Genomic DNA, 22,702 nt, shown 5'->3' on the forward strand with positions numbered 1-22,702 from the left:
GATAGTCTGGAAACTGTAGGTATTTTCAGATGACCTGTTTAGTGAGCATTCATCCTGATTTGGCTGTGGGGATGTTAGGCAAGCATTTCCCTGTCTTAGTCCTTACCACAAAGAGGCTGATCTTCCAGGGCAGCAGGATTATTGCACAAGACCTCACTATCAATTGCCATTGTGAAACCTGTTACAGATAGGTAGCCGTGTTGGTCTGCCATAGTCAAAATAAAAAAATTCCTTCCAGTAGCACCTTAAAGACCAACTAAGTTAGTTCTTGGTATGAGCTTTCGTGTGCATGCACACTTCTTCAGATACCAGATACTTCTTCTTGGTATCTGAAGAAGTGTGCATGCACACGAAAGCTCATACCAAGAACTAACTTAGTTGGTCTTTAAGGTGCTACTGGAAGGAATTTTTTTATTTTGACACTGTGAAACCTGGATTTGCTGGTATAAGCTTGAATCCCACCCCAAACTAGCAATTATCTGGAAGTGACTGGTCTTTTTCTGTACAAAACGTCTACCATTTTTATCTTGAAGACCACAGAACCTAAGATACATGTGCAACACAGTCCACGCTGCATATTAAGGCAGTTGACAAAACAACATTTGAACCTTGAGTGCTATGGGAGAACTACTTCTGTAGACAAAGATACTGAGATAATCTCTGCTATGCCCCAAGGCAACCCATGACATCACCTTTGCACTGAGTTTTAATTCTTTCTGGTGCCCAAAGAAAGTTTCTGGTGGGGAAAGGCAGGAGAAAACCATGACCAGTTCCTAACACTGTCTCTGGATGCTAGCATTACAATGCCCAAGATCTACCGAGGCCATCTTATTGGCAAACAGGCCTAAGCAAAATGCCATATTTATGGGCATTTTTAAAATGCCATATTCAAGAGTAATGAAATCCCCTCTATACAAGTTTGGATCCGAAAGCTGACAGAATATGCCTAATTAGACGGTCTATCAGAAAAAAATAAAGAATAAATCAAAACAGGAATTTGTTTCAAAATGGGAGGTTTTCAAAGAATATTTGAAAAATAAATATAGTAGTTTAAATTCTGTTGCAGCATTCGAGGAACTTCAGTTATAGCTGCAAGGTAGATATAAGAAATAAGATATATTAAGAAAAAGTTTAATTATGATAAAAGTGTGTATTGGCAATAAGTAATATGAAATCAAAATATGGAATAGACAGGAGGTTGGGTCTTTAATGTTAAGACCAATATATGTTTTATTGTTTGTTAAGAAAATTATGTGTCTATGGTTATTCCTGTGTGTAATTTGGTATTTGTGTTTTTTCTTTTTTCTTGCTGTATCAATAAAAAATTAATAAAATAAGATAAAATGCCATGTTCATGGGGATTTTTAGTGGCCGTTTCACTGTCATATGAGACTCCCTTCCTTGAGAGCAAAGCCTGAGCACGAGCATCTTCCCAATATTTTATAATATGAGGCATGACTTAATTTGATAGTAGACTCCTAGGAAAAACTCCTTTTCTGAAACCTAACAGAGATACTGTCAGTCAGTGTAGACCAAGAATGGGGAGCATGTGGCCAGTAGTGACTCATGGTGACAGAGGGTTGAGGCAATGGTGTCCTTCTCAGGGGAGCAGGAAGGGGGTGCAGGGGGTGCAGTCTGCCCCGGGTGTCATCCCTGAGGGGGTGACAAAACGGCACACTGCAGGGGGTGGCACTTGCCATGGGGCCTGGCCTGTGCCCAAGCCATGCGTCTCTCCTGGGAGTGACGCAGTGGCTCAGCTGCCCAAATCAGCAGCATGGGGCTTGCATCCTCCAGGCGGACTCCGTGGGCAGATTGCCGCGGCGCCCCCATGCGCAGATTGCCCAGCCCCCATGGATGGCTCTCCCCGTCCCTGCCGCTCCAGGTCCTCCTGGCTCCAGCAATGTTGTGTTCATCCAGCCAGGGTTGAGGCATGATGAGGCAGGATGTGTTCAGAGAGTAAAGGTGGTGGCCATACAGGTGTGCAGACCCAATAATATAATCACATTCTACTTCTTTCTTCTTTTTGTAATTCTTTAGTAAAAGGACTAGGGTCTTCCTAGCCTCACAGATATACTCCAGAGCTCATGCCTTGATATTGGCAATCATTTATATTCAGTTCACCAGAATGGGCAAGCACAAAATGGCATTTCTCAAGCCTGCCTTCACAGTAGAGTTTTACCATGACTGCCACACTACATGTTCCATGTCAGCGGTAGTTCAAAAGAAAAATGATCCAGTTGAATGTACACCTTGTTCACGCCTCATTTATTTCAATGGGGGGAGTTAGCATTAAGCAGGCACATAAATCTCTCTCTGAAATGATTGGGACTTTGAAAGTGCTTCGGTTTTGCTGTACATAGTGCCCTTGTGGCAATATATAAAGGCCAATAGAGGCTTTCGGTTAAATAGCAGCTGTTCAGGCTATGGGATTCTAACCCTTCTCTGTCTCTGTGCAAAACAAGAGCTGCTTAGCAAAGGCAACTCTGTGGGATTCAAAGCCAGTCTGTTGGCAATTTGAACCTGGCTCTTGGACATTTAATTCTGATAAGGTTTCTGCACGCAAAAATCATACTGCCCTGTTTTGCATTCCTCTTGCCAGCTCCAGTACTTTGGACAAAAATACGGTAAATTCCGAATTACCATCAGGCTTTCAAATATTTCTCAGATGGCTAAATAAGGACTGGTTTGTGCACTGTGTGGTTGCACAAGAGGGAGCTGGAATGAGGAAATGCTCTCTCTCTCTCTTTCTCTAAGCATCCCTCAATCAAGCTGACACAAGACCAAGTTTCCATTTCCAGTTAACTTTCTTATATGCTAAGATTGTGCAATCTTGCCCCAGCGTAACACAAAGGCATGTCAGATATGCCTTTCAGTACAGGTATGCCATGCAGTACAAAGGCAGATACTGTCTGGTTCCCTAAGTGGATCACAGGCCAGCAATCATTCAGGGAGTATGAGCAGGGAAAGCTTGGCTGGGCCCCTACCTTTCATCTTTATGGGAGCTTTGACACGTGGGCATTACATAAGCTGCCAAACTCATCTTTCAATTGAAACAACTAATCTGGACTTCAAATTCAAAAGCTGTTTGGTTTTCCCTGTCTTAAACCGAACAAGTAAAAACCAAGCACCCTTTTTACCCCTTACTAAACAAACAGAAAATCTGAAGCCTCCCCCCTCCCCCGCCACTGTCAAAGGAAAATCCCAGGCATGTGGTGACATGTATGTGCAAGCGAGAGGGATATGCAAATATGCATGGACTGCAAATATAACTATGGTTGTGAGGAAGGTGCAGGGGAGGTTGTATTTCCTGAGAATGCTCAGGGGACTGAATCTATCCCAGCACCTACTCCTGTCCTATTATCATAGTACCATCGAGAGTGTCCTAACCTATAGTATATTATCGTGGTATGGGAGCAGCTCTGAAACGGATAAAAAAGCTTTACAGCGAACAATTAAAATTGCCCAGAACGTTATTGGGCTCCGACTACCAACCCTGGATGAGATCTTCACGTCTCGCATCTTGAAGAAGTCACATAATATTCTGAGAGATCCCACCCACCCTGCTCACAACTTCTTTGAACTATTGCCTTCAGGCAGAAGATATAGGACAATGAAAACACGAACCACACGCCTTCTGAATAGTTTCTATCCAAGAGCTCTGATTGCACTAAATAATGATCTCAGGGCCAGTTGCAAGGTTTAGTAAGTAGGGAGTGGAAGGAATGAGATAGGTTTTAGGTTATGTTATGTTTTTAATAGGTCATGCTATATTCTGGATTATGTTATGTTTTATAGATTATGTCTAAATAGGATGAGAGTTCGGAGATACGTGCAAATGTATATGTGAACCCGGTCTTTGGGTGGGTGTTTGATTTTCGTTGTTGTGTATACTGTGTATATACGGACAATGACAATAAATTTATCTAAATCTAAATCTAAATTTTGCAATTAAAAAACAGAGTTCTGTCCAAGTACAGTGCAAAGCTTTATTTTGGGAAACAAGTTAGTTCAGCACATTACAGTTAGTGACGCACGATGGCTAAAGTTATGATTTCGGAAGGGGACTTTCTAAAGTGGTGGTTAATGGTTCAAACGTTTTACTGTAATATTGGCAATATAAATAAGCAGTATTGAGAAATTTGGCATCTGGTTAGGGTTGGCTGAGTCTTTTTTTGTACCCCAGGCAAACCTAACACCGCCTGCCCCTGATCCATAGTTTATTGTTTAACCAATTGCAGCCCCCTTTCTTTTCCCACTCAAACAGAGTGAAGAAGTGAAATTAGGAAAATGAGAAGTTTGGACTTGTCCCATCCACCTCAGATGATCTATTCCCAAGGTTCTGGGTCGGTTTAGTCAAGCACCCTGCTCTTCACGCAGCCAACCAGATGCCTCTGGAAAACCCACAAGCAGGATTTGAGCACAAGAGGACTCTCCTTGCCTGTGGTTTCCAGAAATGGGTATTCAGAAACATTGTTGCTTCCAGCTGCATAGCCATCCTGGCTAGTAGCCATCAATAGCCATCTCCTCCATTAATTTGTCTAATCCTCTTTTAAAGCAACCTAGGTTGGTAGCCACCACTATCTCCTGAGCGAGCCCATGCCACAGTTTAACAATGCACTGGAAACCAGCAGTAGGTGGAATCAGAGCCGATGTTTAACAAAGCCAACTAATTTTAGTTTTACCCCCACACACACACACACACCCCACCCCCCTGCTGAGTTCTACACAGGGAACACTGACCATTTACAGAGGATGGAAGCCAGTGCTGCCTTCTTGAATTGGACATAAGCAAGGAAGCAGGCAGGCAGGGGCTGGCTGAGGTGGGTGGTGGGGCAGCGTTCCATTTGCCCGTGTGGATGAATCTCCACTGCTTACCCTCCATGAATTCTCTCTGCAATTATGAAAGGTGCACTGCCAGGACCTGGCAAAATTTAAGGGGACAAATAAATCTTCCTTAAAAAGCTACCGTCCTTTCCTACAAACTCATCAAGTACCGCTAATAAAAAACCAGGATCTAAAGAGAAGGTGGGTTTCCCTCTGCCTGCTTAAACAGCCTCTCTCTTTCAGCCTCCTTAATTCGCTAATGTTGTACACAGCCTCTTGTTTATGTGACAGCGCTTATTGCCACAAAGGCAGCTGTGACACTGCCTAAATCGGGCAGGAGATGAAGCGGGGCTGTTCATAAAGCACAGAGCCAGTGTTTACAGATAGCTTACTAATAAATCAGCAGTGCCTGGAAAACTAATACAGAGAAACTTTGCATGTGATGCGAGGTTGATTTTATGAAAGTGGCTCTGACGTGCAGCTGCAGCTCATCTTCAATGACTCATTAGCTTTGAAGAAAATTCCTTTCCTAAGACAGCCAGACTTTTCTTTGACTAATGAGGATTTTCACTTTGCTCCAGCTTTGCCTTGCACGTGCTTATAATAAGCTAGTCTTGAAGCCACCATGGGAGACAAAAACCCACACAGAGGGAAGTGGGGGGGGGGAACGACACGAATTTTCACAAAGGCTTTAGCTCCACGTCAGTGAGTTCCACAGGCCACTTTATGGTGGATGCGATAGTGTGCCTGCATCCCTGTTTTGCGCAGCATCCACATGACCTCAACAAATATCACTTCCCCCATTTAATCTGGATTTGTCATTTTGCAGTGCCAGGGGGGTGGGGGGGTGGGATTCCAATATGTAAAAATCCTCACAGAAATGCTAACTTCAGATAATGTCTGAGGGGAGGGTTATATGAGATGGTATTTTGACATAGTGGATGCTATGAAAAACTTGTGCGCATGAAGAGTCCGCCACGTGAAATTGCCTGTTGAAACAGCCATGGCACAAATTATCATGCACAGCACCAACAAAAACCTTTGCAACCACTCACATCTGATGAACTTAAGAGGCAGATTAAACAAGTGATACTGTACTGAAAGAGGCATTTGTTGGCAGGAATTCCTAAGCGTAAAAAAGGGAGTTGGGAACCCTTTTGCTCCATGGGCCAGATCCTTATCAGGACATACTTCAGGATTTCAAAGCACAGCCAAACTGAGCAGGATTTAACACCCTAGGGCAGGATGCATGGTCATTCTTGTATTCAATAAGTGCTGACATTCACACTGCTTAAAAAACACACCAAATAATCACTGGGTTAGTTTTTTATGGTGCATCAGGCAACTAATGTAGACCTGCTGTGTCCAAATACATTTGGCTTATGTTGAAATATACTGTATAGGACTTGGCCTGCTAAAGATTTGTTATTGGAGTGTTTGTATAGATGATAATTATTTTATTATAATAAACTATTCCATTCCGCTTTTCCATTTAAGTTCCATGTTGAACACATCCTGCTCTGACCGACAATGGGTCTTTCACCAGAGACCAGTCTTGTCAAGTTAATTTGGATGGCCCAGCATTTTCCACTGAATGACAGTTTTTTTCTCTTTAGCCCATTTCAAGTGTTCATAATATAAAAAGACAGAGGGGGAGGGGTGACACCTGTTTATTCTCCCTACCTATTCTTGACATGTTGTCTTTGCCTGGGTGATTAGAGCTCTCAGGTGTACATTTTGTACACATTTTGTATGCATGATTCTCCCCCTTTCTCTGTATGCATTCACTATCCACCGTTAGAAGACTATTGGGGGTGTTTTGTAAAGTTGATTTGGATGGCTCAGCACTTCCCATTTAGCAGCAGCTGGAAGACTGTATGGAAAAAATGGGTTTGCACAAATCCTCTCTGTTATTCTCACAACCATCTTGCAATATAGGGTCAGCTGGGGGGAGAGGCAGACTTTTGCCCTAGGCAATCTAATAATCATTTATTTGTTTTATTACACTTTTTAATATTTGTTTTATTTAGACCATTTCCGTACTGTTTAATGTAGAATACATACTCTAAGCAGTACGCAGAAAACTAAAGCAACAACAACAGGCAGCTTAAACACCAACAATGCCCAGCTCTGTATACAAATGTTACATTAATACAAAACCCCTAATAAAGAAAGAGATCTCAGTTCCTTCTTATCCCCTCTCAGCCTCCTAGCTCTCACCCAGGACTCCACCTATTCTGCTCTGGCTCTCACTCACAGCATAAACAAACTCATAACTCATGCACAAAATCTTGTTTTTATAAAAGAGAGATCCAAGAAACTGCTGGCCTCACTCTAGTCTCTAGGGTTGCTTTTATGGACAGAACCAAGGTGGGTGGAGCCTTCTCAGGCTGCTCATAGCTGGGTTCCAGGTACAGCAGGCTTGGTGAATTTCACAGGGGTCCCAAGGATTTGATTAGATTTAATTAATTTCTATGGGACATGGGTGGCGCTGTGGGTTAAACCACAGAGCCTAGGACTTGCTGATCAGAAGGTTGGTGGTTCAAATCTTCATGACGGGGTGAGCTCCCGATGCTTGGTCCCTGCTCCTGCCAACCTAGCAGCTCGAAAGCAGGTCAAAGTGCAAGTAGATAAATAGGTACCACTCCGGCGGGAAGGTAAATGGCGTTTCCGTGCACTGCTCTGGTTCGCCAGAAGTGGCTTAGTCATGCCGGCCACATGACCCGGAAGCTGTACGCCGGCTCCCTCGGCCAATAAAGCGAGATGAGCACCGCAACCCCAGAGTCGGTCACGACTGGACCTAATGGTCAGGGGTCCCTTAACCTTTACCTAATTAATTTCTATTTCACTTAATAGATTTAAAATATCTCTAAGTGGTGTACAAAAAAACTGAAGGGCCAGCAGAAAGCTTAAAGAAAATATTGCAAAAATACACAATTACATATAAAGATGTTACATTAATAAAAAGTTATTGATATTAAATTGATATCAATTCATTTTCCATCTGACATACCCTCCCTCTCAGCCTCTGGCTTCTCACCCAGGATACAAACTAACTCTCAGCTCACCTACATCCAACACCCTTTTAGGATGTGTTTTTTTGGGGGGGTGTTATTGGGTTGCTACTTTTGGTTTGATTTTATATGTTATAGTCTTGTTGTGAACTGCCCTGAGACCTCCGGGTATAGGGTAAGTTGCGTTAATAAAATAATAATAATAATAATAATAATAATAATAATAATAATAATAATACAAAAGTCTCACAACAGGACGAGTTCCAGGAAACAGCAGACATCCCCTAATTGCTCACTCTAGACTTGCTTTTTCTGGGCAGGACCAAGGTGGATGGTATTTTCTCAGGCTGCACACAGCCATGTTCCATTCAGCTGCATTCTCCACACTCAGCTCCAGGTACAGAAAGGATGGCTTGTAGGACAGCCCTCTACTTGACAGTTGTTTCCCTGGCCTCTTCCTGCTTCTCCCCCTCCAGCTACTGAACAGAGGTGCATACCCCTGTTGAAAACTAACAAACTCAGAGGGCATTAACAGGTCATTCAGATCAGATTTTTCTGGGCGAGCAATCAGCACATTAGCTTCCACCCTTCTCTGTTTTGCATCATGGATATTTGTTATTCCACCACTTGCCCTCCACACCAGTGGAATGGATGCATCTGGCCCATTTCTTCATCTGTCACCTCAATTACCCCTTTTCCATCTTCCAGTTCCTTTTCCCATTCTGGGCAGGAATGTAGGCATTTCTGTATCAGTGCTCAGAAACAAGTTTTTTAAAAGCACAATGAGTGCCTACGAATGCAAGAGTAAACTTTACCAACATGTAGTTTATCAGCAAGAATGGAGGCTTGTGCTTTGGGGAGGTGGAGCAATATCCATTTCATCTGTTTGTTTGTTTTTAAAAAAATAATGAGACCTTACTCAAAAGTGATTCTATGCTATCTCGAACTGCTGTTTGGTGGGGTTGAGGATGGGCAAATATATCCCATAATACTGGGATTGCCCTGTAGACCTTCATAATTGTTAAAACCACAACCATGCCTGGGCCACACACATACTGATAAACTGCAGCAGCAATGAAATACCAAAATTCTGATAAAGACTTCCATATTCCAGATGTTCTGAATCAGGTTTCAAGGTCTAAAAGCATTTATAAGACATCCCATTATATTGCAAGAGCAAACGGTACCCCTTAACCCCGTCTCTTTAGAGAGTCTGTCAGCCAGATGACATCTGAGTTGGAAAACAACTACACTACTACTGAAGAGTGCTCTCAGGAAACTCCTCCTTGTGCTATCAAAGGTTTTGTTGTCCTTTGTTACTTTGAATTGGCCAAATGAACAAACATTTGCCTTGTAGTAGAGGCCTGGGCCTAAGCTTAGGAAGCAACACCTTCTCAAATATTCTAGTTATTAGATGCCAAATTCTTCCCAGCAATCTGAACTTCTCACAAATGCAGCAAACAGGAAGGAAGGAAACAGGATAGAGCAGCACAGAGTTTGATTTTGCATTGGGACCATACAAATGCTTGGGGTACACAGAAATCAAGGGCGGTACCTGCTATGCAGCCCCAGCAGAGGCGTAGGAAGGTCAGGTGGTACCCGGTGCGGAAAATTTCTTGTCATCCCCCCCATTGATTTTTTTTTTTTTGCCTGCAAAAAATGGTTTTATGTTATTTCATATTTTCTTACAAAGGAATGGGGATTCTGAGTCTCTGATAACAAGTGACTATGGACAGATACTTAAATCTACAGGATGGATTGTGTTTTGGCTTGTATTATTTTGTTTATATTTGTTGTTTGTTTATTTAATAAATTTTATTTTGAAAAACCTGCAAAGTGGTTTACCAAAACAAAAAAACCACAGCAGTAAAATCAAGAAAAATTAACAATCCTACTTTAAAACATACAAACGCATATATTTTAAAACTTAAATTACTTCAACTTCCTAAGCATCTAGGTATGCTTGCCTAAAGAAGAATGCTTTTAGCAGGTGCCTGAAAAGAGTCTAGCAAAGGCATGTGCCTTGTTGAAATTTCAGCCTTCACAACATAGGAAAATGGCCAAATAAACAGCTATTTTCATGAAGGAGGGTCAAGATATTAACTGATATATGTGAAATTTCATATGTAGCTATATAATCCCTAGTGTAGTAAGAGAAGACCTTTGGAGCAGGCATTTTTTTAAAAAAAGTTTTTATGAACCACCCTAGTAGGGCAGTAATTGTTCCTTGATAATTTGTCACCCCCCTCCATGATGCCACCTGCCCCCTGCCCCCTTTCCTACCCCCTGAGCCCCAGCTCCCCCATGCATGTTCACTATACACACACAGAAACACAGGAATATAGGAAACTGTTTTGTACTGATTATCCTGAACCCCCGGCCTACCTGGTGGCAAGTCAGCATGTCAAGTCTCCAGTCTAGGGTCACACCACGTATCCCAAGTCCCAAGTGAAGCACAGTCCTGTAGAGGCCCTGGAGCATCCAAGCCAAGGTCCCTCAACATGGGCAGTTGAGCAGACACAGCCCCTCAACTCTGCTTTGCTTTTGCACTTTGCATGCTGATTGCAGCAGCTGGACTTGACAAGGCATGTGACCCTCACCTGTTCTGAGTCTACTCCAGCTGAGGAATCACACCCCTCCTCCCAGAGCTAACGAGCCCCACCTGGCCAGCTAGGGAGTTGTGGGTCCTTGCCTGCCTCAGCTTCCTAGAGTGCACCTCCTGCTGTTCCTTACGCCTCAGAGCCCAGTGTGTTCATGGGGACTGGGGCCCCTCTGGCTCTGGTGATGAATCCTGCTGCTCCGGTTCCTGTGCCCTGACCTCTATCCCTTCGCCATCCACCGTCACCCTGTGAGTATTTTCTACACCAACCTCTCCTTCCCTATCCCAAGCGTGTCCCAGTCCCAGCTACACCCCTTGCTGTGATCTTCTTCCTCCTCCCTGTTGACCTGCCAGTTCATGACACTGGTACACCACTAAAGTCCTATTTCCATCTATTTTGTTTGCCCAGCTATCACACTACCAGCCCAAGATAAGGGCTTGAGCATTAAGAGTTCTAAGGGCTGAAGTGGGTATGCATTGCTGCATAAAATTGTCTTCTGCTCATAGCTTCAGTGCGTGTGCCGGCAGGGCTTCGCAACATGCTTAGCTTCAGCCCGCAGGCTAAATGGAAACCAGCCTGGAACCTCTCCAGACCCACAGGGCAGGCCTTCTGAAGGGTCTGCAATTAATTAAGACTGAAGGAGAGCTTTGAATAACCCTTTTATAGAACAAAATGCACAGTCAAATAACTCGGCAGAAAAAACACAACAAAACCAACTTCATGGTTTCGTTTGGGAAAACCATTACAGGTTCAAGCAATGAAGAAAATGCCTTGTTCAAGCCACTTGTGTGAATCTATTAAGTTCAGATTACAAAGCAGGGCTGCCCAGTTATAATAAAGCACAATAGTGCTTTATCCAGTGGCAGCCATCTGTACAAAAAGCCAGTAATAACATATTAGGTTTTAAATATATATACAGCATGCACAACTTTGTTTTCAAAGAGGGCATTTAGAAAAAGAATAAACATTCAGGTATCAGTCATATTCTATTGAATAAGAAAAATAGTCCTGTTACCCAATATGTCCTTTTCTAGTACTTTGCTTCTGCTATTCAATTATGTAATTGACATTGATAAAACATACAATGTTTAGGAATCTCTGATTTACATCAGAGGCATAGACATCCTTCTGTTTTGTCTGCGGAAAATGTGATTATATGAGAGTCACATATTAATTGAAAACCAATGATTTATCAGACATGGAAATTCTGTGAGGGGTTGTTGTTTTTTGCATAGTATAGTGAAAATGACTAGGCAAAAGTTCTGTGGAAGGGCATTCCTGGATTGCTTAAGAGTTGGTCAGATATAAGGAGAAGACCAAAGCTGGAGGTTTAGGAGGAATAGTTTTCTACAAGGAACAATTCTACATGCTTCAACATAATTAGATTAATAACTTCCAAGACTGATAGATTAACCAAAATATATTAAAAGTTGGCAGCTATATTGAAATGCATGGGTTATAATATGCAGGTGAATCTAATTGTCACAGCAGTGTGCACAACTTCAAAAACCCTTTTACTCTTTCACAGTGGTCTCAGAACCTTCAACAAACATGCATGTCTCTTAGTTGAGATATGAAGTGCTATGATGCTCAGCATGAAATTATCCAGTTAGATGGCCTCAAATTGCCAGATTGGAGGTAGGGACAATATTTCATGTTTCAGTGAGTGAGTGGGGAGGATGAGCCAAACCTCTAGACAGCGTAAATGCCCAGTACTTGTTATATATTTAAGATTAAAGCCCTATTTTAGAGGTGAGAAACCATGGGCCCAACTAACAAACGCAGCCCTCTAGTGCAGGCATAGGCAAACTCGGCCATCCCATCTACAACTCCAATGATCCCTAGCTAACAGGACCAGTGGTCAGGGATGATGGGAATTGTAGGCTCAAAACATCTGGAGGGCCGAGTTTGCCTATGCCTGCTCTAGTGGGTCCCTGGAACTCTTCCCAGGGCACATTCCTCACTGACCCTGCTCTGGCCCAGCTTGAAATATTTTGCCTTGCTTGACTATGTCCCTGAATTGTGTTGATATCTCTTGCTTGCCTGAGACTGGAGAGAGGTGTGTGGCTAGAATGTAAGTCACATCTGAGGGAATGTGGCCCTCTGCTCTGCATACAACAGATGCCCAACTCTTGCCTTTTGGGGCAACCAAATAGGGCTTAAATTGGGTGCTCTGAAACATTGTGGCAGTACGATGTCTTATTTCAAAGTGTTTTCCTTCTACCCAAACCTATTCGAAGGCGAAGTGCCTCTTTGTGTTTTTGTACCTGCTCTCACAAGGCAATTCTCTAAATAAAAGATAGCAAAGCTCTATATAACTTTTGAGGAATTTTTTTTTTTTTTAAGTCTTGCTTCTGCCAAACTATTCTAATAAATAGCCATGGCAGATGAAAGTTCAATTGCAGGTTCTATGGTTTGTGCAAATAGTAATGAGCCATAACTTACCGGATATTTTATAAGCTATTCGGGGGATGTGTGCACTCTAAAGTGATTTAACCCCTTAGGCAGTTTTAACCTCTGTTCTCAACTTGGCTATCCTGCACCTTCCCTACCTACACAATCCTCCAGGGACAAGGAAAAAGGATAATAGCAGCAATATAATGCACTGTTTTATGGAATGGTATAAATATGACAGGGCAATAAGGCAGCAGCAGGAGCAATGGTGAGTGCTACAGGAATTTTTCAGCAGCACGAACCAGCATGCTGCTTGTTCCCACTAAACCATAGTTTGCTTTAAGCTATGGTTTAATGTGACATGCACACTGTATGCACCTCCACATCTCTGCCATCTCCCCTTAGTGGTGTGTGTGCACATTCACACACAATCACAATCTCCGCGTTCTGATAGCATCTCATTCAAGCGCATGGGCCTGGTTTGCATATCACAGGAAGGTACACTTTTTGTTTACCAGCAGTAGCAGACTTCGGACTCTCAAATGGCACTCTGTGCAGTACTTAAATTTGGTGCCCACTGCCTCTCATGCTCTGTTCTACAGCATTGTTTTGATGCCCCCTGCTCTAGTTGCGCCACGCTAAACCCGCCTTTGTTGCCAGGACCATGGAGGCTCACAATTGCTTTACTCCTTGTTGGCCCTTTTTGACTCCTGTGCCCCATTGAGCTAAGTCTGAAGGCACAATATACAAGTGAGAAAGTGGCGTGTCTACATCCACATTAAACAAACAGTACCTCCCTTCTTCTCACATGGGTGCTAAACTTCCCAGTCTGTGCAACTGTTTGCTTTGATGCTTTGTCACTGGAGATGAGAACTTTGGCTGTGGCTCAATAGTAGCACATCTGCTTTACGTGCAGAAGGTCCCAGGCTCCATCCTAATGTAGAGCTGGGAAAAGTTCCCTCTCTAAAACCCTGGAGAGCCTCTGCCAATCATTGTAGACAAAACAATTCTGAATTAGATGGACTGTCTGTGCAAGGCACCTTCATATTATTCCTCATGCTCATAGACTAACGTTCATCTCGGCCTCAATGAACTGAATCTTAGTGTAAATAGGGATGCACATTGTGGTGCCACATGTAGCGGACACCTAGTTCTGCATAACTAACTTGAACTGCTCAGCGATTTTTATTTCAGACTGCTTTTATCTTCTATGTTTATATTGCCTTTAAAAAAAAAACACCCACCCCATATTTTATTCTGTTGCAAAATTTTAACAGTTCTAAGTCACCATTCAAAAGTTAAAGTTATTTCCAGTAGAAGTTATTATATAATATCTTCTTGCTGGCTCCTGCTATGAAAGTCAAGAGCATTACTCCAGCCCTGCTTAAGTATTTGTGAAAGTTGCAGGTCCAACCCCCCCCACCCCATCTACACCACTTCTATATGCTGACAAATTGAGGTTTCCTACTACAGTGGTACCTCGGGTTACATACGCTTCAGGTTACATACGCTTCAGGTTACAGACTCCGCTAACTCTGTGTTAAGAACTTTGCTTCAGGATGAGAACAGAAATTGTGCTCCGGCGGCGCAGTGGCAGACCCCATTAGCTAAAGTGGTGCTTCAGGTTAAGAACAGTTTCAGGTTAAGAACGGACATCCGGGACGAATTAAGTACTTAACCCGAGGTACCACTGTACTGGCATTGAATTAATACTAGCAAAAGACATAGGAAAATCCAACTAAACATAAACTGCAGTTTAGACAAACGTCTTCTTTTTAATTTGCAGAGAGGTTGCTAGAAGCCACGTTCCAGGTTCATCACTTGAGATGTCCTCTAGACTTCAGTGGCCTTTGGGCAACCATCTAAAAGGATGCAACTTCAGAGTTCATGTGAAAAGCACTCTTTAAATGAAACATTTCCCTAGGGCCACCCACATGACTCCAGAAACAGCTGAACTGATTTTGCTCAGGCTTTTGAGGAGGACCATTAAACCTTTGGCCTAAATGGAGCATGGAAAGCTTCAGCCTCTGAAGAATGACACCGACAAAATTTATGAGCAGCCTGAAAACAGTAATCACAGTGGAAGTTCAAACTTTAGCTAGTTTTGCCCTTACCACACGCTTTGTAATTTAGGTTTTTATTTATCCTGGAGATTGTTTGTTTTTGTACCTCCAGAAATCTGGCTTTCTTGAAGATGCTTTTTAAACCAATGTCTGCATTAAGGTTCATAGTATCTGACATGGGGATTTGAATTGTTCAATGCAACTTCACATTCTCTCTCTCTATATATATAAATAAATAAATGTTTAAATATTAAAGTAATTAAAATTTTAAAAATTCAGTAGGGTAATACCTTTATTAAGGCCAGCTAAAATATCACAAAGTAGGGGGCAAACTTTTGAGTCTGCTCTTCTTCAAGCTGGGTGTTGCTGAGCACAAAAAGGGCAGAGGGAGGAGCAGCTGTTTCTGGGCATGTGAAAAAGCCCCGCTAATCTGCTCTTTGTAAGACGGTGTGGAGGAGGTGTTATGCAGGCTTAATTAGGCAAGACCATACTGGGTGCAAAAAATCTTTAAAAGTCAATTAATTAAAATCATGCCAGAAAATTAATGAGCGAATCACCCTAACATTGTGCAGAGCAAGAGGAATAAGAAGAAGAAATGGCTAAGAGCCACAAAAGAACTAAAAGTGCTCTAAGTGTTTTACAGCTTGTATTATCCCAGCCCAGGACGCTAGCCTAAGGTAAGCCAGGAACTATGCTTGTAAAATTGGTCTGACCTCTTCAGCAGTTTCTTTTCCTGCAAAAATGGAATCCTATGGCTGCAAAAACACAGGGTAAGAGGGAACCTCAAGAAAAATTCAACAGATTGGGAGGGGAAATATTTCCCTCCTGGCATTTTCTATTCCCTTTCCTTTCTAGATTGATGCAGATTTGTCCAGTAGCAAGGCAGCTCTAGAAGAAATGGGCAAGCCTGCTACTCTTTAAAATAATAAGGGAAACCCACTGGTGCTGCAGAGTTGCAATGGCAGAGCAGGGGAAGGAGCATGCATCCTTTTCTCCCTTTAGTTAAAAAAATGGTACAGAGGGACTCGTGTCACTTTTCATTAATGACATCATGGGCACTCTAATCACATTGTCCCCCTGTTAGCCTAGAAAATTATTTCAAAAGGAAAATTGAAAATGTTTGGAAGTTTTTTTGGGGGGGAAACTACCCAAGAACAATGAAGAATTCAAATGTCATTTCAGCTCTTCTCTAGTATTGTACTTAAGAACTTAAGCAAATGTCCTGTCTAGCCCAGCGTGTTGGTCTCACAGTGACCAGCCTGATGCCTATCAGAACCTAATTGTTGCAGTGCTTCCCACACAACGTATCTGCAAGATCAGAGGCAAAACAGCAAAGTAATCAGCAGAAGGATCTATGGCTGTGTGCATGTATATGAAATTAATAGGAACAGATGAGGGCAAACATCTGGCTATTCACTGGCTGATCATCAGTAATAGGTTTCAATAGGAACATAAGAAACTGCCTCACACTGAGTCAGACTGTTAGTCCCAATTGTTGACAGGCATCAGCTCTCTAGGAAGTCTATCCCAGTGCTTCCTGGAGATGCCCAAGTTTAAACCTGGGACCTTTTACTTGCAAGGCATGCTCCACCCCTGAGCCTTCTGCTCACTTACTTGCCCCATTCAATTCAGTCACATTTCATTCTGATAAATGCATTTCATAATTGAGCTTTGTATCTTAGTTCTAAATCCATTCCTTACAACTTAACTGCCTCAATGTTGCACCACTAGCGATACCAGCAGCCAAGTTCAGTAAGATTCCAAGAAGGAAAGTGCAGTTTCACTTCAGCTAGCAATTAAAAATTTGTTTCCATCTATTACATCAAGCCTGGTCAGCCTATATAAAAAGACAGGCTAATCCCTCACAGCTTGGTAAAAACGATACATTGGTTTAAATACCCACCCAGATCACACTGCTATCAGATGGGAGCAGCCTCTTTCTACCTGACTGCTTTTGGATAGAGATGGACAAGTCTTCCCCAAGGCCTCCAGTCAAGGGTAAGGTAAAGGTAAAGGTAAAGGTACCCCTGCCCGAACGGGCCAGTCTTGACAGACTGTGGGGTTTGTGCGCCCATCTCACATCTATTGGCCGGGGGCCAGCGCTGTCCGGGGACACTTCCGGGTCACGTGGCCAGCGTGACATCGCTGCTCTGGCGAGCCAGAGCCGCACACGGAACGCCGTTTACCTTCCCGCTGGTAAGCGGTACCTATTTATCTACTTGCCCCCGGGGGTGCTTTCGAACTGCTAGGTGGGCAGGCGCTGGGACCGAGCAGCGGGAGCGCACCCCGCCGTGGGGATTCGAACCGCCGACCTTTCGATCGGCAAGCCCTAGGCGTTGAGGCTTTAGCCCACAGCGCCACCCGCGACTTTAAATCTCTAAGGGTGACTCACTGATCCCTTTTGCAAACCCAGTCACTTGTTCACTGAAAAGCATTCATCTGAGCTCCATATGGCATCATCCAGCTGATCCGTGGAAGCAAGACCCAACCACAGCGTTCCCCTTGGTGTGGTGTAATCCTCCCACAAGTCCATACAGATCAGAGAGATGACTATCAAAGAGGTTTGTAACTTCTCATACATCCTATCACAGTAGGGAAGTCATATTAAGAAAAGGGTGGGCTTTTCTTTTTAACAAAAGCCATCCAGAGGAGATAGGCATTTCAGCACCATAGCAGGGAACCACAGCCTTCACATGATCTATTAAAAGGAAAGGAAAAGACGGGGCGTTAGCAGGGTAGAGGATGTGGCCTTGTTGCCACTTCTGTTGCTGTAAGAGCTAGCTGAGCTCTCTTCCCCCTTGAGTAGGACTTCAAAAGAGTGCTAAGCGGATAGTTAATCAACTGATTAGCATGCATATACAGAGAGAGAGAGAGAGAGAGAGAGAGGTTTTAAAAGGAACAGAAACACAGATGCCCTAAAAGAGAGTTGTGCTACTCATCATTAGTTATATCATGGACACTGTCCACAAGGTAATAGTGACACTCATGCAATCACAGTCCACACACATTTTGGGCTTCCCACAGGCTTAATGGTTTCTGCCAGACATCTGGTTGGCCACTGTGAGAGCAGAATGCTGCACCAGATAGGCCATTGGCCTGATCCAGCAGCCTCTTCTTACGTACTTTATCAAGGGAGTGGAGAAGAGATTGAAACTCTCCCTGGCAACATTTTGCAGTTGAAGAGTTGAAAATAGGCCTTTCCCCTGCAACAGAAGCTCTACCTTGAGAAAGCATTGATGGATCCCATGAAGCAACAACAAAATCACCTGAAAAGGCCTCAAATTAGGGATGAGGAAGCTGTGGCCCTCTAGATGTTGTCAGACTCCCACTTCCCTCAGCCCTAGCCAGAATGGCCAATGGTCAGGGCTGATGAGAGGCGGAGTCCAACAACATCTGGAGGAGGGCCATAGATGTCTCTCTCCTGCCTTAGGTCAATTTCCCAACAGAGCTTTACTGGAAGAATGAGAAGCCACCAGCTGCGTTCAATAAATGCTGATTACATGCCCAAAAGTGCAGCGATGATGCCTTTGTGAAGAAATGTTTCCAATGACAAGAAATGCATCGGATGCTGGGGGAGTTTCCAGTGTTTACAGAGGACAGCGTTCATGTGCGTAATGTCTCTGTAACAAAGATTGTAGTCGTATGCCATTATCCGCATGAAATGCAAATATGTTTGTGCTTGTACCTGGAGGAATCACATTACAGGACCAAAGAAAAATCGTCAGTGCTGATGAAGAAACAGCTCATACCTACAGACAATTTTAAACCCAAGAATGTAGGATTTGAGGGCAAGGATTGTACCATTCAAAGACTGGGTAGTTCATATACGGTAACTGTGTACATTGGAACTAGGATGAGCAGCTGGTTGTGGCCTGGGGGCTGCACTCAGACCCCAAAGCTATTTTATTTGGCTCTTGATGATGCCATACAAAGTGTTGCAACCAGTAGAAATCCCACATTTTAAATATTACACCTTTCTTAGCATGTAATATATATAAATGGGCATATCTGCAAGTGATGCTGTGTCTGGCTACTTGTGCTGCATAACTGAAATCATTAGTATTAGGTGGAACCTATTTTATTATGGATCGAACCAAACCCACCCACATTCAGCCCCCAAATCACTGTCTGGAGAAGAGAGTGGCCTCTGAGAATGCAGAAATTAACCATCTTGACCATACTTGCCCTAGATGCTCAGGCATTCCCATTAGTGGAGGCACAAAAGACCTGGGGCTCTCCAGATATTGCTGCACTCAGACTCCCATCAGCCCTGGCCATTGGATAGGCTGGCTCGGGCTGATAGGCGCTGGAGAGGCATGGATTCCCTGCCTCTGTGTTAGCAGCTTGCATTTCCATTCTCCCCCATTTGAGATAGAAAGATGCTTCAGACATCACCTTTGCAAAAGATGTACAGAATCCCTCTCTTTGCCATATGGCTGTTTTGAAGGGAAAGGTAGAATATGGTTATTTTAATAAATACTTTTCTTTTTCCTTTTATTATGGGATGGAACAGATGCTTGGTGTTGTGATTCATAGAATGATAGAGTTGGAAGAGGCTCTAAGGATCACCTATTCCAACCCCCTGCAATGCCAAAATCTCAACTAAAGCATCCATGAGAGATGGCCATCCAACTTCTGCTTTAAAATCTCCCACAAGGGAGAGTCTGCCACCTTCCAAGGAGTCCATTCCACTGTCAAACAGCTGTTACCATCATAAAGTTCTTCCTGATGTTTAATCATAAAGAGGGAGTAACAAAGGAGCGTGTCAGTGGGTATATTGGCTGGATAGCTCAGTCGGCAGAGCATGAGACTCTTAATTCCAGGGTTGTGGGTTCAAGCCCCACGTTGGATGAAAGATTCCTGCATTGCAGGGGTTGGACTAGATGACTCTCATGGCCCAACTCTACAGTCTGTGGTTGTAGTTAGGAAGTGCTTTGTCAATTGGACAGAAAACCTGCAACCAAGATTCCTGTGAATCAGTCCTGTAGCTCTCGCCTACTTTTCCCATTCACAAGCAAGCAATTGTCATTAGAACCATGAGTTATAGAGGCTTACAACTGCAGAGCAAACCCTGCAGCCATATGTATCATTACTCCTGCTTTACTACTAAACATTGCTTTGGCGCCCTCTGTACATTTGGTGCGGAAATGCTTGCTGAAGACTGAAAAACCGAAGCAGCTTTCGCCAGATGTACGTATAGGGCAAGTCAGCTCAGTAATACACAGTATGCAGCTACCATCTAGCGGCATTGAAGAACATCTGCTGTGCTGAAGCTAAAATGCAGAGCCTCAATGGCACAATCTTTACACCATCCATGAATGCAGCATCCAGCATGGCTCTTAAGCCACAGGATGCTGCTACTGACAAATTACAGGGCATAGTCCTCAAGTGACAGAATGCTACTTCTGCCAAATAAGAGACCCGTAAGAACAATTCAGATGAAATGTTGGCTGTGTGTGGAAATTTAATTTGCCCAGGAGCCCCAGGCATCAGGGCCAGCCCACCAAGGAGGCAAGGTGAGGCGAACACCTCAGGCGGCAGGATCCACCGGAGCAGCAGATTCTGACGTAGACCTTTATTTCTCACCTTGTTCCTAGTTTAGATCTTCACTTACCCCGCCCTCCCTGGTGGGGAGGGGAGACGCCATTTTGTGGTTCACCTCAGAAGCTAAAATGTATTGAGCTGGCTCTGGTAGGCATCATTTTGAGGAAGGTCCTTATCCCACTTCATAGAATTAGGAAGGACCCTCATGAACATCTAGTCCAACCCCCTGCAGTGCAGGAATATACAGCTGTCCCATTCAGGGATTGAACCTGCAAGCTTGGCATTATCAGCACCATCCTCTAACCAACGGAGTTATCCAGGACTTGTGAGCGGCATCTGCCTGGGACCTGGCAAGCAGGCATTGCATACCCATGAGCCGACATGTGAGGGAAGAAGGTCCTTTGAAATATGGTGTTGGATGTGTGAAGCTTCTGCATGGACTGCAGTGTTTGAAGAAGAGTACTGAGTGTCCGAGCATTTCCAAATATAAGTTAAGAGACACCTCATGAGCACAATTTGGATGGCCCTTCTACGATTAAATACAGAAATGCAAAAAGGACTTAGGGCTAGCAAATGGAAGAGATTAATTCCTCCCAAATGTCCCACTGGAGGGAAAATATTCCTCCCAGCTACAGTCCCTGTCTGGACCAGCAATCCTCCCCAAAACTGCTATTAAACATATATATGGAGAAACCTATTCACAGTTATCCTTTACATTAAATCAGCTGCTTTCCTAGGTTTTGGATTTAAATAGGAAAGTTAGGTGTTTTAAATGTGTAGGACATCCAGCTGTTCAGCAATGAGTTGAAAGTATAAAGGAATGCTTGGCTCTGTCCACAACAACCCCACTCAATTCTTGCTATTAAAGAGGTACTTTATAAAAGAGTTCTCTGACGGGCCATATTCTTCCAAGTTTAATTTCAAGCTTTAGCTTCATTTCATGCTTCTTTCTTGTTGCTTCCTCGTCCAAAGAGTACATGCATTCAGGCAGGTCAATTAAGGGGAAAAAACAGGAGAGAGGGAAGAGAACCAAACAAAACCCTTTTTGAAATTTGAGCTACCAACTTGCAACTTTTAAATGTACATGTGACATTATAGGGCTTGCAACCTATTTTTGCCAGTTTCGGTGGATTAGTAGGATCGCACCCAAAGTTTTCCAAAAATGTCAGACAGTTTACCACAGCAGTTAAACTGTCTACCATCTGCAAAAGATTTAGCCAAGAGGTTTCTTAATTCTCCCCCAGCCTCCCACCAGAATATATTTGATTTAAGCTTTTCAGCAATTTCCCCTCCCATTGCGTTTGGTAAAGGCGTTTGGTATTGCAAAGTGTTTCGAAGGAAACCTCTTTCCCTTCTCCAGAATTAATTGTGCATTGACATAATATGAATCATATGTGCTTACAGATTCTATTATTTAGACGACAGTGAAATGCCCAAAATCTGATTAATGTCAGCATTCATGTTTGATTTATTTTGTGAATGTCGGCTCTCAAGATACTGTATATTGCAAATGCTGTCAATCTGATGCACCTCTGAGAATCAAATTAGACAAGATACCATTTGTTCTACCACAAATTGTGCAAATGTCTTTTAAAAGCTAAATTTCAGGTACGCACACAATCTGGATCTGGACCCTGGTATAGATGGTATATACTTCCACAACCTTTACCGGAATCAAGCCCTTGCTATTTGCAGGGTGTTTGCTTCCAATATCTGCAATAGCAACTTTGCCCTGAATGCAAATAGCAGACATGCACCTCTCACTTTGTGGACTGAGAGGGCAAAGAGTTCTCGGTAGTGCCGCCCACCCTGTGGAACGCCCTCCCATCAGATGTCAAAGAAATAAACAACTATCTGACATTTAGAAGACATCTGAAGGCAGCCCTGTTTAGGGAAGTTTTTAATGACTGATGTTTTAATGTATTTTTAATCTCTTGTTGGAAGCCACCCAGAGTGGGTGGGGAAACCCAGCCAGATGGGCAGGGTATTAATAATAATAATAATAATAATAATAATAATAATAATAATAATAATAATTTAAAAAGCCCCCAACTCCCACACCAGGGTCTTGCTCTGGATTGGACCATGTCCCTGAGATTTCCTTCTTAAAAGCCACTCACTCAGTTGCTGGTTGTGCAAATGGTGTCTCATCTAGTTTGACACTTTGAGTTTGCGGATATTCACAAGATTTGTCTGTGACTGTCAACACTTTCTACACCTTAGCCATTCACAGTCACACACACACCCCTCTGCCCTTCCCTTA

Source organism: Podarcis vaucheri, assembly GCF_965113315.1.
Source record: "Podarcis vaucheri genome assembly, chromosome: 4".
In the NCBI taxonomy this organism is placed as follows: domain Eukaryota; kingdom Metazoa; phylum Chordata; class Lepidosauria; order Squamata; family Lacertidae; genus Podarcis; species Podarcis vaucheri.